We start from the raw sequence: 18486 nt of genomic DNA on the forward strand, positions 1-18486 counted from the left end.
CCGCTCGCACTCTCGCTTGCCCTCTCGCTCGCTTGCTCAGCCGGCACCGAGAGAGGAGAGCTCCCAGCAAGCCAGGCGGCCATCTTACGTATTTCCGAAATGGACGGAAATACAAAATTTTTTGGCGCCTGCCGTTTCGATATTTAAAAACACTTCCAGGTTTAAAAATAAGTTTTGTAATCGTTTTGTAATTCAAAAATTAATGAATTTTTTAACGAATTACGAATTAACGAAACGAATTACCAGCCCTAATATTAATGTATACGCCACACTGGGATTGTGGCGCAGCTGGCTGAGTGTCAGCTGCATCAAGATCACTCTGACCAAAAGGTCATGAGTTCGAAGCCAGCCCGGGTTGGAGTGGGTTTCCAACCAATTGTGTGTAGCCTGTTGACCTTTGCAACCCAAAAGACAGTTGCATCTGTCAAGTAGGAAAATTAGGTACCACCTTAAATTGTGTGGAGGCTAAATTAACTGATTTATGAGGCCATAAAGAAGACTCCAGCAAAAGCATTCCAGCGGGGAAGCATGCGGGGAATGCGGAAGTGCTTCATCAGCGTCGCAGATGGACGATGAAAGCAACAGCTTCCCTGGTGGCCAGAAAAAGTTAAATAGCCTCTGTGTATGTCTGTATATGTTTGTATGTCAAAAACTGGCATTGAATGTTTGCTTTGCCATATATGTGTACACTGTAATCCACCCTGAGTCACCTGCGGGATGAGAAAGGCGGAATATAAAAGCTGTAAATAAATAATAAATAACTGCAGCTGAGTGCTGCATTGACATCCTTAGTATTCTCTCCTCTCCAGAAATGGCAATAATTGTGAGTTCTGCAAACTTGAGGTGAGAGAGTTCCACTGCTGAACGGCTCTCACAGTCAGGAAGTTCTTCCTAATGTTCAGATGGAATCTCCTCTCTTGTAGTTTGAAGCAATTGTTCCGCGTCCTAGTCTCCAAGGAAGCAGAAAACAAGCTTGCTCCCTCCTCCCTGTGGCTTCCTCTCACATATTTATACATGGCTATCATATCTCCTCTCAGCCTTCTCTTCTTCAGGCTAAACATGCCCAGTTCCCTAAGCCGCTCCTCACAGGGCTTGTTCTCCAGACCCTTGATCATTTTAGTCGCCCTCCTCTGGACACATTCCAGCTTGTCAATATCTCTCTTGAATTGTGGTGCCCAGAATTGGACACAATATTCCAGGTGTGGTCTAACCAAAGCAGAATAGAGAGGTAGCATGACTTCCCTAGATCTAGACACTATGCTCCTATTGATGCAGGCCAAAATCCCATTGGCTTTTTTTGCCGCCACATCACATTCCTGGCTCATGTTTAACTTGTTGTCCATGAGGACTCCAAGATCTTTTTCACACGTACTGCTCTCGAGCCAGGCGTCACCCATTTTGTATCTTTGCATTTCATTTTTTCTGCCAAAGTGGAGTATCTTGTATTTGTCACTGTTGAACTTCATTTTGTTAGTTTTGGCCCATCTCTCTAATCTGTCAAGATCGTTTTGAATTCTGCTCCTGTCCTCTGGAGTATTGGCTATCCTATCACATTGCTGGTTCATGTTTAACTTGTTGTCCATGAGGACACAAAGATCTTTTTCACACGTACTGCTCTTGAGCCACACATCTCCCATTCTGTGTCTTTGCATTTCATTTTTTCTAAATAATTTGTCCCAAAGGCATAGCATGACTTACGTGTCTATATGTTACTCAAAAGATACTACTCTATATGCTATTTGTTCTTTACTGCTTTCACAGTTCTATGATGAGATCTTGCACAATTTAAGCTCAACAAAACTCCAGCATATTCTTTGGATCAATGTACAGAGGTTGAGGAAGAAGGCAGATAAAACAATCCCGTTTTTCTCAGATCCTGAATGCTTGTAGAAGGTTACTCTCTTCTAATGGCAAAAACTTTGGAAATGTACACCGAGTACAACAAATTGAATGATGTATTCAACAGATTGTGGCCAGCCACAAAAGTTAATGTTCAAGTTGAAAGAGCTGAGAGGAGAAAGAAGAAGGAGTGCTATGGCTTAATGGATTGGAAAATAACTAATGGAGAACACAGAAGGCTCATAAGCAGCACTTTTTGTGCCAGTTGACTGTCCCTCCTTTTGTACATATCATAAAGAAAGCAAGACTACCTGGTGAAGTCATTGTGATGACCAGAAGAACTTGTTAGCATTGTTGATGACAGCGGTAGAAGGGAACAGAATTGGGATCATACAGTTGAAGTGGGCATTGAGTGATGTTTTTGGGTTACTTTACTTTTACTTACTTACTTAACTTTACTGAGGCAATTCCTCCTTGGCCAAGTAGGATAGTCTTCCAGAATCAGTGTTCTGGTGGGTCCATATGTGACTGTGGAGCCCTATTCTTGATCTGCATCTTCTCCCTCAGTGAGGGCATTGGTTTCCAGGTGGACGGCGGTCTTGGTCGGAGTTGGCTTGACACGCCTTCCTCTTGGCACATTTCTCTCTTTCGCCCTCTATTTGTGCCTCTTCAAATTCTGCAGCACTGCTGGTCACAGCTGGCCTCCAGCTGGAGCGCCCAACGGCCAGGTTTTCCCAGTTCTCAGTGTCTATGCTAGAGTTTTTAAGGTTGGTTTTGAGCCCATTGTATTGTCGAAGGCTTTCATGGCCGGAATCACTGGGTTGTTGTAGGTTTTTTCGGACTGTATGGCCATGGTTTAGAGGCATTCTCTCCTGACGTTACGCCTGCATCTATGGCAAGCATCCTCAGAGGTAGTGAGGCCATTTTGAGCCCATTTAAAAAACTCTTTTCCTGTCCTCCAAAATTCCATTTTCCGTTCTTGAATTCAGAGTAGAGTAACTGCTTTGGGAGATGGTGGTTGGGCATCCAGACAACGTGGCCGGTCCAGTGGAGTTGATGGCGGACGAGCATCGCTTCAATGCTGGTGGTCTTTGCTTCTTCCAGAACGCTGACGTTTGTCTGCCTGTCTTCCCAAGAGATTTGCAGGATTTTCGGGAGGCAGCTCTGATGGAATTGTTCCAGGAGTTGCATGTGACGTCTGTAGACAGTCCATGTTTTGCAGGCATATAGCAGAGTTGAGAGGACAATAGCTTCATAAACAAGTACTTTGACATATTGACATCCATAGGGACATATTCCCTATGGATGTCCCGGTCCTCAAACACTCCCAGCTTCATTCGGAAAAGCGCTGCACTCGCAGAGCTCAGGCGGTGTTGTATTTCGGTGTCAATGTTGACTTTGGTGGAGAAGTGGTTGCCAAGGTAGCAGAAATGGTCAACATTTTCTAACATTACACCATTAAGCTGTATTTCTGGCATTGGGGAGGGATTGGCTGGTGACTACTGGAGAAGCACTGGTTTTCTCAATGTTCAATGACAGGCCGAGCTTCTCGTATGCTTCTGCAAAGGTGTTTAGAGTGGCTTGTAGAAGTTTTTGGCTACACAGACAGAAACAGCCAAGAAGAGATATTCATGACAGCAGCATAGCTCTCCTTGTTTTCCCTGTGGAGTAGGCCCAAGGAAAGAATAATATACTGAGTCTCATCTTGTCTGAAACTAAGGGTGATAAGGACATATTCTGTTAGAGGGGGTCTAAATAATCCCACTTGTTTACACAGGCATTAATCCTATTAATTACACAGCCTGTTGGGATCTCTAAACCAAATTACATTGTGTTGGAAGGACACAGATAAAGGTAGTGGAGCTTCTGTGTCGAACTCCAGTTGTTGTTCTTCTTCTTACTTCCTGCTTTTATTACTTGATTGAGCTATAAGGTGGTTTAGCCTATATATATCCACAGATTCTGTACCCACAGATTCCACCATCCATGACTTCAAAATATTATTATTATTATTATTATTATTATTATTATTATTATCCTTTATTTATACCCCACTAACATCTGCCGAAGGACTCGGTGCGGCTTACAAGAGGCCAAGAGGCCAGATCGCTAGACTGGGCCACAGCAATGCATAAATCCATAGATCAGGGGTCCTCAAACTAAGGCCCGGGGGCCGAATGCGGCCCTCCAAGCTCATTTACCTGGTCCTCACTCAGGGTCAACCTAAGTCTGAAATTATTTGAAAGCACACAACAACAACAATCCTATCTCATAGAATCATAGAATCCTAGAGTTGGAAGAGATCTCATGGGCCATCCAGTCCAACCCCCTGCCAAGAAGCAGGAATGTTGCATTCAAATCACCCCTGATAGATGGCCATCCAGCCTCTCTTTAAAAGCTTCCAAAGAAGGAGCCTCCACCACACTCCAGGGCAGAGAGTTCCACTGCTGAACGGCTCTCACAGTCAGGAAGTTCTTCCTCATGTTCAGATAGAATCTCCTCTCTTGTAGTTTGAAGCCATTGTTCCGCGTCCTCGTCTCCAAGGAAGCAGAAAACAAGCTTGCTCCCTCCTCCCTGTGGCTTCCTCTCACATATTTATACATGGCTATCATATCTCCTCTCAGCCTTCTCTTCTTCGGGCTAAACATGCCCAGCTCCTTAAGCCGCTCCTCATAGGGCTTGTTCTCCAGACCCTTGATCATTTTAGTCGCCCTCCTCTGGACACATTCCAGCTTGTCAATATCTCTCTTGAATTGTGGTGCCCAGAATTGGACACAATATTCCAGATGTGGTCTAACCAAAGCAGAATAGAGGGGTAGCATTACTTCCTTAGATCTAGACACTATGCTCCTATTGATGCAGGCTACAATCCCATTGGCTTTTTTTGCCGCCACATCACATTGTTGGCTCATGTTTAACTTGTTGTCCATGAGGACTCCAAGATCTTTTTCACATGTACTGCTCTCGAGCCAGGCATCTTCCCTCATTTTGTATCTTTGCATTTCGTTTTTCCTGCCAAAGTGGAGTATCTTGCATTTGTCCCCGTTGAACTTCATTTTGTTAGTTTTGGCCCATCTCTCTAATCTGTCAAGATCGTTTTGAATCCTGCTCCTGTTCTCTGGAGTATTGGCTATTCCTCCCAATTTGGTCCCATCTGCAAACTTGATGATCCTGCCTTCTAGCCCTTCATCTAAGTCATTAATAAAGATGTTGAACAGGACCGGGCCCAGGACGGAACCCTGCGGCACTCCGCTCATCACTTCTTTCCAGGATGAAGAGGAAGCATTGGTGAGCACTAGGCTTGGGTAACCACAGAAAAATTTGGTTCTAAACTCGTTTCATTTTTAGGGGGCCCTTGTGTTTCGTTTTTTTAAAGAATTCCGAAATTTTCCTTTAAAATGTTCGAAATATACGAAATTTTGTAAAATTACGAATCAATTCGTTAATGGCGGACCCAATTGCGCAATATGCTAAAAAAAACCCCTCCAAATGGGACAGGGGGAACTTCTGAAACTTCCCTCTCCCTCTGTTGTTGACTGTTGGTGTGATAATTTATTTTTTATCACTGATAAAACAAACAACAACTATAAAACTTGCACCAGACATACGGAAATAATTACAAAACAATTACGAAACAATTTTGAAACAGTTTTGAACCAATTAAGAAACAATTACGAAACAATACGAAATAAATTGGAAAAATTGTTTCGATTTTAATTACTCCTCACAGTAGTCCTGCATGGCTCAATATTGGATCGTAAGCTAATTTAAATACGAATTAATAACGAATTACGAAATTAACGAACGAACCGCCCAAGCCTAGTGAATAGATGTACTTAGTAAATTTAGTTTTCTGTTGTAACTGAAAGCCTGCAGAGTCCTGATTTCTGGAACACTGGCAAAACATCAATACTCTGCTCAAAAGCCTCTGAAGAAGTAGCCTCCACCACACTCCAGGACAGAGAGTTCCACTGCTGAACGGCTCTTACAGTCAGGAAGTTCTTCCTCATGTTCGGATGGAATCTCCTTGTAGTTTGAAGCCATTGTTCCACGTCCTAATCTCCAGAGCAACAGAAAACAAGCTTGCTCCCTCCTCCCTGGGCAGCAGAAAACAAGCCTGCTCCCATAGATCCATGAAACCTAATTTCAGAAAATATCAAGGCTCCACAGTGACATTATGAGCCAGCATCCCAAATAGGAGTTCCATCTTCCTAAGGAGGCTTACATAAACAAGAATCCGAATAGCTTAGTTTCACAATGCCCATATCCAGTAATGGGCTGTTACTATATTACTATACAGCAAAGCCAGTAAAGTGCCTTATATGCATTGTGTGCTAATGCACATTGAGCACTCATGTGCATTGTCCCCAATGCACATTGGGCACGGTTCTCAGGGTCCCAATATGCATCTTCCCAATCCACTAAAAGGCTTAGAACTTCTGCTACTTAGCTATGTATTAGGCCTGGGTAACAACGCAAAAATTTGTTTCTAAAAACGATTTGTATTTGGGGGGTTTTTGCGTTTCAATATTTAAAATAATTACAAAATTTTCCTTTAAAAAAGTTCAGTATTTACGAAATTTCGTTAATATTAACGAATCGATTCGTTAAGATGGCGGACGCGATTGCGCAATGCTAAATGCTATAAACAAAATCATTTCATAAAATAAATCAAATAAAATAATCAAATAGAACAAGATATTAAGATATTAAATAAAAAAGTAATAAGATAAAGTAGCCAAAACTGAGTCAATTTAATAATATAATGAAAAAAACAATAATATAATAATAAAATTTAAATAAATAAAATATAAATAATAATAAATCATAATAATTTATAAATAATAATAGTAAATATAATAAATAATATAAAATTATATAATATATAATATATATATTATATATAATATATACAATATAAAATAATAAAATTTAAATAAATAAAATTCTTTTTTTAGAATATTTTTTGAATTTTTTTAAGAATAAAAGAAATATTTGTCAGAAATATTTTTAAAAAAAGGAAAATTAACAAAATGCTTGCCCTGCCCTGTTGTGGGGCGAAAACAGGGCAAAGCCTCCCCGCTGCTCCCAGCCCACTAGCCCAGGTCCTTGAACCGCCCTCGCTCTCAATGAATGAATGTGAATGAATGAATGAATGCAAGCAAATGCAATGAATGAATGCAAGCAAGCCAAGCCTCCCTCCCGCACCTCCCGCCTCCTCGCCTTCGCAATGAGCACTGCGGCCACGCGGAGCCGCTTTTAAAGGGCAGCCTGCCCAATCACAATGAGCCACGGTGCTTGGGAGCGCCGGATTGGCTCCTGGCGCACCCAGCATCCTCCATCCCTAAAACGCCATTTCCGAAATGGGCGGAAGCCCGTAAAAAAGATGGAGGATGCCGTTTCGATATTTAAAAACACTTCTGGGTTTGAAAATAAGTTTTGTATTCATTTTGTAATTGTTAAAAATAACGAATATTTAACGAATTACAAAATTAACGAACGAAACCGCCCAGGCTTACTATGTATATGATTAAGTGATGTAGAGTTAGAATAACAATTGTCGGATCATGTTTTCTGTATCCAAACACTTCTGAATCCGTTGCAGTTGGGCTTTGCCATTTCTGCTACTTTACTTTTTAGATTCCCCCCACTTGCAGCATGGATTATTGCTCTGCATTCATTCCCTCTTCTCTCTTTGAGAACATATCTCTCCCCCGGACACCTCAGGAGAAAATAATGTCACAGCTTGACAAGTGGGCCATGCCCTAAGGTTTCAGGCATCTCTATTCCCTCCTCTTCCTTTTTCAGTTGCAATGCCCATGACATCCTCTTTGTAAATGTCATTTTTTTTGTACTTTAATAGCTTTTTATATTCCGGACCCAGGTGTCGGGGGGCCTTTTTTCCTTGGCCATTGCTCTTTTGATGGCAATTGTTTTGATCCCCTCCTTTTGCACAATGCCAATAATTTCTGGAGATTTTTTTTCCCGCAGCTGCTTGGTGTCCGGTTTGATGGACATTTCCCTTTTGGCCGGTGCCGTCCACCTCGGGCTGCTTTGAGGAGAGAGAGACACATATTTTCTGTTGGTGTTAAAATACAACACTTTCCCCTCTCGCCACCCAAATGAAGCTGAGCAGATGCTCGCATTAACTTTTAATTGAATTTATAACACTCCGCCACATGTTAGCATACATTAATGATAAGCATTAACCAAAACAAAAGAAAAGAAGTTAGAGCCCATGCCCTAGAGGAAGGCAAAGAAAAAGGAAAAAAGGGATATTTCTCAAGACCTGGACTTTTCAAGCCTCCTTCTTTTGTACTTGGGAGAAAGTGGTGCAAACAACTTTGATGCTTCAACATCTCTCTTGGAGTGGAAATCATTAGGCCTGGGTAACAACGCAAAAATTTGTTTCTAAAATCGATTTGTATTTGGGGTTTTTTTTTTGTTTCGATATTTAAAATAATTACAAAATTTTCCCTTAAAAAAGTTCGGTATTTACGAAATTTCGTTAATATTTACAAAACATTTTGTAAAGATGGCGCCCTTTTTTCCCAATATTTTTTAAATATTTTTTTAATTTAATTATTAATTTAGTAGAATAGGGAGGAGAAATTATTATTAAGGAGGGAAGGCAGGCACTCACTCTGGCGGGACCTCAAGCGCTGCCGCCGAGTCGGGCCCGGCTCCTCCGAAGCAATGCGAAATTGGGAGAAGGGCTCCACAAAGGCCATCTAGCCCAGCCCTCCGCTAAGGAATTGGGAGAACGAAGCACAGCCCTCCGCTAAGGAATTGGGAGAATGAAGCACACCCACCGCAAAGGTGAGGAAGGAGGGACGGGCTGCCTTCCCGCTGAGGGTCGCTCGCCCTCTCGCTCGCCCTCTCGCTCGCTTGCTCAGCCGGCGCCTTCCCCGCCCTCTCCTCCTCCTCCTCCTCCTCTTTCAGGCTCTGCCTCTGACTGGCTAAGAGAGGAGAGAGAGGAGAGCTCCCAGCAAGCATCGCCAGGCCATCTTACGTATTTCCGAAATGGACGGAAATACAAAATTTTTTGGCGCCTGCCGTTTCGATATTTAAAAACACTTCCGGGTTTAAAAATAAGTTTTGTAATCATTTTGTAATTGCTAAAATTAACGAATATTTAACGAATTACAAAATTAACGAACGAAACCGCCCAGGCCTAGAAATCATCTATCGAGAGATGGCAAGCTATTTAACCTTACCAGACTCAAAGCCAAAACCAAGGTTACAACAACATCTGTTATAGAACTCCAGTATGCTGATGACAACATCATCTGTGCTCATTCAGAAGACCTACAAGCCACTCTAAACACTAGGGCTGGGCGGTTTCGTTCGTTAATTTCGTAATTCATTATTAATTCGTTATTTTTTTGATAACGAAGCGATATTGAACCATTCAGGAGCAACTAAAAATCGAAACGAATTTTTCAATTCGTTTCGTAATTGTTTCATAATTGTTTCGAAATCGTTTTGAAATTGTTTCGTTATTATTTCCGCATGTCTGGTGCAAGTTTTATAGTTGTTGTTTGTTTAATCAGTGAAAAAAATATATAATTATCACACCAACAGTCAACAACAGAGGGAGAGGAAAGTTTCAGAAGTTCCCCCTGTCCCATTTGGAGGTTTTTTTAGCGTATTGCGCGGTCGCATACGCCATTAACGAATCGATTCGTAATTGTTTCGTAATTGTTTCGTAATTTCTGAAATTTTGTAAATTTCAAACTTTTTTAAAGAAAAATTTCAGAATTCTTTTAAAAATCGAAACGCAAAAACCCCCTAAAAACGAATCGAGTTTAGAAACAAATTTTTCCGTGGGTGCCCAGCCCTACTAAACACTTTTGCAGAAGCATACAAGTCCCCGCTTTGAGTCCCCCTAGGGGTGAGAAAAGTGGTATATAAATGCTGTAAATAAATACGAGAAGCTCAACCTGTCATTGAACATCGAGAAAGCCAAAGTGCTCTTCCAGCAGTCACCGGCCAATCCCTCTCCAATGTCAGAAATACAGCTTAATGGTATAACATTAGAAAATGTTCACCATTTCCGCTACCTTGGCAGGCACCTCTCCACAAAAGTCAACAATGACAATGAGAGTTAAATGAAAAGTAATGCCTCCACCTTCATAACTCCTCAACAGATGGCAGTACTGGTAATCATCTATCGGACAGATGGCAAGCTATTTAACCTCACCAGACTCAAAGCCAACAACATCTGTTATAGAACTCCAGTGTGCTGATGACAACATCATCTGTGCGCATTCAGAAGAAGACCTACAAGCCACTCTAAACACCTTTGCAGAAGCATACGAGTCCCCACTTTGAGTCCCCCTAGGGGTGAGAAAAGTGGTATATAAATACTGTAAATAAATACGAGAAGCTCAACCTGTCATTGAACATTGAGAAAACCAAAGTGCTCTTCCAGCAGCCAATCCCTCTCCAGTGCCAGAGATACAATTTAATGGTGTAGCATTAGATAATGTTGACCATTTCCGCTACCTTGGCAGCCACCTCTCCACAAAAGTCAACATTGACACTGAAATACAACAGCTCTGCGAGTGCAGCATTTCTCCGAATAAAGCAGAGAGTCTTTGAGGACCGGGACATCCGTAGGGATATCAATAGGAGCATAGTGTCTAGATCCAGGGAAGTCATGCTCCCCATGCTCTATTCTGCTTTGGTTAGACCACACCTCGAATATTGTGTCCAATTCTGGACACCACAATTCAGGAGAGATATTGACAAGCTGGAATGTGTCCAGAGAAGGACAACTAAAATGATCAAAGATCTGGAGAATAAGCCCTATGAGGAGCGGCTTAAAGAGCTGGGCATGTTTAGTCTGAAGAAGAGAAGGCTGAGAGGAGATATGATAGCCATGTATAAATATGTGAGAGGAAGCCACAGGGAGGAGGGAGCAAGCTTGTTTTCTGCTTCCTTGAAGACTAGGACATGGAGCAATGGCTTCAAACTACAAGAGAGGAGATTCCACATGAACATGAGTGTGTGAGACTGTGAAAGCCGTTCAGCAGTGGAACTCTCTGCCCCGGAGTGTGGTGGAGGCTCCTTCTTTGAAAGCTTTTAAACAGAGCCTGGATGGCCATCTGTCGGGGGTGATTTGAATGCAATATTCCTGCTTCTTGGCAGGGGTTTGGACTGGATGGCCCATGAGGTCTCTTCCAACTCTTTGATTTTATGATTCTATGATTCTATGAAAGGAGATTCCATCTGAACACGAGGAAGAACTTCCTGACTGTGAGAGCCGTTCAGCAGTGGAACTCTCTGCCCCAGAGTGTGGTGGAGGCTCCTTCTTTGGAAGCTTTTAAACAGAGCCTGGATGGCCATCTGTCGGGGGTGATTTGAATGCAATATTACTGCTTCTTGGCAGGGGGTTGGACTGGATGGCCCATGAGGTCTCTTCCAACTCTATGATTCTATGATTCTGCCTTGTGAAGAATTTTGGGGTTTGTAGTTTAATGAGGCTGTCAAAGGCTCCTCCCTAAACTATAAACACCAGAATTCTGCAGGAGGCAGAAACCGGATTTAAAGCAGATTCATTTTCCAGTGTGATGAGGTCCTTAGTGGTGTCAAACTGCTTTAGTTTTACATTGTAGATGTTGAGATTAATTTCACAATTCAGCAGCAGATCAGATGCACAACTTCAGCGCTTTCCATTAGCTTCTTCCTGCACAGTATTTTCAGTCAACTGCTCCCACAGCCTGCAGTCACTCTGGAACCTTTTACAGACACTTGAGCACATGCCCGGCCATTGTCAGTTTTACCATTGTCTTTTCCCCAGTCTAGATGATATTACAGACTTACCACAGCATACAGTTATATCTTGTCTTAGCAGGCAGGTTCTTTAATTACATATAGCCTTCGACGAACAACATCACAGCACAAGGAGAAATATACACTGTACATGACTTTCTTATGTGCAATTCATTTACACATAGCAATCTCTGATTGGTTCCCAACTCATTAACTCAACTCAAACCCAGTATTGCATCATAGAATCATAGAATCAAAGAGTTGGAAGAGACCTCATGGGCCATCCAGTCCAACCCCCATTATGCCAAGAAGCAGGAATATTGCATTCAAATCACCCCTGACAAATGGCCATCCAACCTCTGCTTAAAAGCTTCCAAAGAAGGAGCCTCCACCACACTCCGGGGCAGAGAGTTCCACTGCTGAACGGCTCTCACAGTCAGGAAGTTCTTCCTCATGTTCAGATGGAATCTCCTCTCTTGTAGTTTGAAGCCATTGTTCCGCGACCTAGTCTCCAAGGAAGCAGAAAACAAGCTTGCTCCCTCCTCCCTGTGGCTTCCTCTCACATATTTATACATGGCTATCATATCCCCTCTCAGCCTTCTCTTCTTCAGGCTAAACATGCCCAGCTCCTTAAGCCGCTCATCATAGGGCTTGTTCTCCAGACCCTTGATCATTTTAGTCGCCCTCCTCTGGACACATTCCAGCTTGTCAATATCTCTCTTGAATTGTGGTGCCCAGAATTGGACACAATATTCCAGATGTGGTCTAACCAAAGCAGAATAGAGGGGTAGCATTACTTCCTTAGATCTAGACACTAGGCTCCTATTGATGCAGGCCAAAATCCCATTGGCTTTTTTTGCCGCCACATCACATTGTTGGCTCATGTTTAACTTGTTGTCCACGAGGACTCCAAGATCTTTTTCACACGTACTGCTCTCGAGCCAGGCATTGTCCCCCATTCTGTATCTTTGCATTTCATTTTTTCTGCCAAAGTGGAGTATCTTGCATTTGTCACTGTTGAACTTCATTTTGTTAGTTTTGGCCCATCTCGCTAATCTGTCAAGATCGTTTTGAATTCTGCTCCTGTCCTCTGGACTATTGGCTATCCCTCCCAATTTGGTGTCGTCTGCAAACTTGATGATCCTGCCTTCTTCATCTAAGTCATTAATAAAGATGTTGAACAGGACCGGGCCCAGGACAGAACCCTGCGGCACTCCGCTCGTCACTTCTTTCCAAGATGAAGAGGAAGCCTTGGGGAGAATCACCCTCTGGGTTCGTCCACTTAACCAATTACAGATCCACCTCACCGTAGTTTTGCCTAGCCCACATTGGACAAGTTTCCTTGCCAGAAGGTCATGGGGGACATTGTCGAAGGCCTTACTGAAATCCAGGTACGCTACATCATTCACAATCACCTGGACTAGGCCAGAACACATTCCCCAAATGATTCCCTATATACAGTTAATGCATGACTCAGCATTCCCAGTAGAAGCCTATTAGCAGTGCATGACTCAGCTAGATTACATTACAATACATTGTAAAACCTGACAGTAGACATACTGTAAAATTACCTTTTGAATTAAAATCTTCAAATCTTCCATCTTAGTTGGAAAAAGTTTAGGAGATGTAATACAAAATGCAACTTTCGTAAGCTTTGGTCCCGAATACGGCTATTAACCAATGATTTTACAGAGCAAAATGTCTGAATTGCCAGGAACTGCTTTCAAGAACTAGTCACTTCTAAACAGCCTGGGGGAATCCATGTTTTCCAATACAGTGTGCGTGGCTAAAGGTCAATGGAAACTACGCATTGCACTTACTCCACGTCCTCCTTTTCACTCCAACTGAGTTTTGCTGCACGGATTGCTTGCTGTATCAGGAAATTGGACTTAAAAAAGAGTGATTATGATTGAATTCAAATAGATTTCCATGTCAGCCCATGAAATATGATTACAAAGGAGAGACTTGGCAGCCGTCAACCTCGGAACAAAGTTAATATTCTGAGGTGGGAAGGTTGCAGTCAACTTTTCTTTTCAATTAAAATCCACATGCCTAATGTGCGGCATTCTTTTTAAAAAGAAAATCAGAACCTCACAGAAGGTAGAAGACAAAGACCTCTAGTACATGACAGTGCTGTGAAAGAAAGATAGAAAGAGAAAGAGAAAGAGAGAGAGCATTCTTATTTTGGCTGCCTCGTTGTGCAATACAATCCCTATATCAGTGTTTCTCAACCTTCCTAATGCCACGACCCCTTAATACAGCTCCTTATGTTGTGGTGACCCCCAACCATAATATTATTTTTGTTGCTATTTCACAACTGTAGTTTTGTGACTGTTATGAATTGTAATGTAAATATTAGGCCTGGGCGGTTTCGTTCGTTAATTTTGTAATTCGTTAAATATTCGTTAATTTTAGCGATTACAAAACGATTACAAAACTTATTTTTAAACCCGGAAGTGTTTTTAAATATCGAAACGGCAGGCGCCAAAAAATTTTGTATTTCCGTCCATTTCGGAAATACGTAAGATGGCCGCCTGGCGATGCTTGCTGGGAGCTCTCCTTTCTCGGCGCCGGCTGAGCAAGCGAGCGAGAGGGCGGGCGAGCGGCGAGCGAGAGGGCGAGTGAGAGGGCGAGTGGTGAGCGAGAGGGCGAGTGAGAGGGCGGGCGGCGAGCGAGAGGGCGAGCGGTGAGCGAGAGGGCGAGCGGTGAGCGAGAGGGCGAGCGGTGAGCGAGAGGGCGAGCGAGAGGGCGAGCGGCGAGCGAGAGGGCGAGAGAGAGGGCAAGCGGCGAGCGAGAGGGCGAGCGAGAGGGGGAGCGAGAGGGCGAGCGGCGAGCGAGAGGGCGAGCGGCGAGCGAGAGGGCGAGAGAGAGGGCAAGCGGCGAGCGAGAGGGCGAGCGAGAGGGTGAGCGAGAGGTCGAGCGGTGAGCGAGAGGGCGAGCGGTGAGCGAGAGGGCGAGCGGTGAGCGAGAGGGCGAGCGAGATGGCGAGCGGCGAGCGAGAGGGCGAGAGAGAGGGCAAGCGGCGAGCGAGAGGGCGAGCGAGAGGGGGAGCGAGAGGGCGAGCGGCGAGCGAGAGGGCGAGCGGCGAGCGAGAGGGCGAGAGAGAGGGCAAGCGGCGAGCGAGAGGGCGAGCGAGAGGGCGAGCGAGAGGGCGAGCGGTGAGCGAGAGGGCGAGCGAGAGGGCGAGCGGCAGGCGAGAGGGCGAGCGAGAGGGCGAGCGGCGAGCGAGAAGGCGAGCGGCGAGCGAGAGGGCGAGCGGCGAGCGAGAGGGCAAGCGGCGAGCGAGAGGGCGAGCGGCGAGCGAGAGGGCAAGCGGCGAGCGAGAGGGCAAGCGGCGAGCGAGAGGGCGAGCGGCGACCGAGAGGGCGAGCAAGAGGGCCCGCCAGAGTGAGTGCCTGCCTTCCCTCCTTAATAATTTCTCCTCCCTATTCTACTAAATTAATAATTAAATTAAAAAATATTTTAAAATATTGAAAAAAAAGGGCGGCATCTTTACAAAATGTTTTGTAAATATTTACGAAATTTCGTAAATACCGAACATTTTTAAGGGAAAATTTTGTAATTCTTTTAAATATCGAAACAAAAAAAAAACCCCAAATACAAATCGATTTTAGAAACAAATTTTTGCGTTGTTACCCAGGCCTAGTAAATATCTGATATGCAGCATGTATTTTCATTTGCTGGACCAAATTTGGCACAAATACCCAATACGCCCAAATTTGAATACTGGTAGAATTGGAGGGGGGGGGGGTGTTGATTTGGGAGTTGTCATTGCTGGGTGTGAAGGAGCCCGAATATTACTGCTACTAATTGTAAAGGCTTGGCCACTAATTTGCAATGATGCCACCAAATTGTAAGGATGTATAGGTATAACTGTTACATATTAGGCCTGGGTAACAACGCAAAAATTTGTTTCTAAAATCGATTTGTTTTTTGGGGGTTTTTGCGTTTCGTTATTTAAAATAATTACAAAATTTTCCTTTTAAAAAGTTTGATATTTACGAAATTTCGTAAATGTGAAAAAAATTACAAAACATTAACGAATCGATTTCCGAAACAATAACGAATCGATTCGTTAATGGCGGACGCGACCGCGAAATACGCTAAAAAACCTCCAAAAACTTCTGAAGCTTCCCTCTCCCTCTGTTGTTGACTGTTGGTGTGATATTATAATTTTTTTTCACTAATTAAACAAAAAACTTGCCCCAGACATGCAGAAATAATAACGAAACAACCTCAGAACAATAACGAAATGAATACAATAACGAAATACGAAGCATTTACAAAACGTGTTTAAAAATTCGTTTTTTTAAAAAAAATTGCTCCAGAATGGTTTGTTATCGTTTTGTAATTGAAAAAATTAACGAATTATTAACGAATTACGAATTAACGAAACGAAACCGCCCAGCCCTATTACATATATGTAGAAAGTTGGTAAAAGGAGTCAGCTCTCTGTGAGGGCTTTTTAAATTGATGACACAAACAATAGCTTGTAATGTTGCTTCGGTCTTTCTCTAATATGTAGCGTGACTTGACTTGGAAAAGATTGGCAACACAGGCTTGACTTCAAAAGGAAACTGTATCAAGTTTATTGAGGTGCAGAAGCTTGATGGTTTCAAAGTGTCCTTTCTCTTAGAGGTACAGATCTTCAAAGGTTACATTCACAACAGTTCTTAAATAACTCTTAGGAGGTCTAATTCTTCTGACAAACAGGTCTCAAACTTAGTTCTGTTAAAAAGATGTTTCTTTCTTTAACAGGTTGTTTCAGGCACACACTTATCCTTCCTTTATGATAGTTCTGTTACAATAGTCTTAAGCGAGAGAAACAGATTTCTTCCCTTTGCTCCCCACTCCCCTTCTGGAGTAAAACAACTACTTTCAAAGTAAAGACCACCCAATGAAACAGGAAATAGCACTTTGAAACCATTAATGAAAGATTCGGTAGTCTCAGAAGTTTCAAAAATTCTGAACATTTTTTTCTGTTAAAATCTGAATTGACTTTAGATACAAAATGAGTTTAGATCAAAAATGAGTTTAGATCTGAAACAAGTTTTGAACCATTTTTGGATCAAACAAGCCTCCTCCTCCTCCTCCTCCTCATCTACATTTCTCAGTATGCATTAGCATCAGAAAGCACCAATCAGGAGAGAAGATAGGTCTGTAGCCACTCTCAGCTAGAGTTCCAATACATTTATTAATATTCCACAATTTAGCAAAGTTTCTTCCACAAAAGCAAAGTTTCTGGAGTAGAACAATTACTTTCAGAGTAAGGACTACACCATTAATCAGGAAATAACACTCTGAAACTAGGAACAGATTTTCTTTATTATTATTTATTATTATTTATAAAATCTTGAAAATTCTCCAGAAATCCATGGATAAATGAAATATTCTGAAATTTGGTAGGCTCGTAGTTGTACATATTTTGTACCATTGTGGAAAGTTTCACCCCAATAGCTTTAAAAATGAGGGAGGCAGGAGCCCCTGAAGTTTCCACAATTAATTACCATGTGCATGTGCAATTACTGTAACAAAATAGTAATGACATTTTGTTACTCTAAATATAGTAATAATTTTTTTCAGTGAGCATCCTTTAGAAAAAATTTAGAATTGAAGCACCAACACCCCCCAGTTTTGTAATGACTTTTGAACCATTTATTTAACAGATCGCACATCCCTAATTGCTGTCATAAGACCCAATTGTTTGCTCCTAAGCTAAGAATCTGTAGTATCCAGGTAGCTTTTAATGTCGTATTACATGTCTTTTGTGGCAAGTTCTTGGTGGGATGGGTATCCCAAGCCACCTTCCCTCTCTCCTGAGGAATCTGTACAAGGACCAAGTAGCAACAGTAAGAACTGACCACGGAACAACAGACTGGTTCAAGATTGGGAAAGGCGTACGGCAAGGCTGCATCCTCTCACCCAACCTTTTTAACTTGTATGCAGAACACATCATGCGATGTGCGGGGCTGGATGAATGCAAAGCTGGGGTGAAAATTGCTGTAAGAAACATTAACAACCTCAGATATGCAGATGATATAATAACTCCTTTATGCAGATGGCAATACGATCAATCCCACCATTTGACACCAATTATAATAACTCCTTTATGCTTTACGGCTGTCTGGGCAGGGGGTCAAACTATCCCATCACTGTCCCTCCTTTAATAAAGAATTCACTGGCACCTATATAACGTTTGAGGGGATGTCTCTCTATGTAAACTTTCGCTGCCACCATAAACCAAATGAACAGGAACGCTCTAGCTATTTAAAGATATTAAAATTACTTCTAGGACCACCAAACACTGTGTCTTCTTATGTGCTTCTTTAAAAGGAAAACAAGTTGAGGTTGATTTAAAAGGAAGATGGACTAAATCCACAAAGGTACACTTGACTCAGGCTTAAGTTTCAAAAAATAACAAGGAAAGTTTATTGAATGAAGTACAGACATAAAGAGAATGCTGTCTAAATAAGCTTGGCTGTTACAGAGAAAATGTTTTGGTTCTTAAAAGCGTAACGGTTGCAAGAGAATGGTTCTGTCTTGTTACAAATATAAAACCCAGCTATTCCTTCTCTAAATAGCTGTAACCCAGTTTACCACAGCTTACTTGGCTGGCAAACTTCAGGCAAACTGCCTATTCTAATCACGAACTCCTAAAACTGTAATCCTGCTCTAACTCAACCAGACTCACTGACTAAAAACAGCTTCTTTCTTTCCCTCCAAACAGGCTAACTCCGCCCCCCTTTAACAAACCAATCCTGGCTGTTTCCAGGCTGGCTCAGGCCTAGGCCACTCCCCCTCTTTGAACTGGAGCCTTTCCCTAAACTAAAATGGCTCCTGCTGCCCTCTGCCAGGCCTTCTAAGGCTGAA

Source organism: Anolis sagrei, chromosome 10 (genome assembly GCF_037176765.1).
Source record: "Anolis sagrei isolate rAnoSag1 chromosome 10, rAnoSag1.mat, whole genome shotgun sequence".
Taxonomy (NCBI): Eukaryota; Metazoa; Chordata; class Lepidosauria; order Squamata; family Dactyloidae; genus Anolis; species Anolis sagrei.